Source organism: Trypanosoma theileri (genome assembly GCF_002087225.1).
Source record: "Trypanosoma theileri isolate Edinburgh chromosome Unknown TM35_Tth_41_V1, whole genome shotgun sequence".
Classification (NCBI taxonomy): domain Eukaryota; phylum Euglenozoa; class Kinetoplastea; order Trypanosomatida; family Trypanosomatidae; genus Trypanosoma; species Trypanosoma theileri.
In genome coordinates, this window is record NW_021639883.1 from 133,662 (window position 1) to 133,890 (window position 229).

The window sequence follows — 229 nt, forward strand, 5'->3', positions numbered from 1 at the left end:
CTGGACGCTTTGAGTGAACTGAGTGGGAGTAGAATGTTCCTCTTGGTGAAGAAGAGAGGACAAATTAAATTGTGTAAGAGTAACCACGGTCATCATCATAACGAATATACCAACAAGACGAACATTATTAAGGCTGTGTAACCTTGCCATATTAATTAACGTTCTAGAAAAGAAAAATGGATATTATAAAAATGGTGGAAACTGTAAAAATGATTAAGTAATCGAAGAG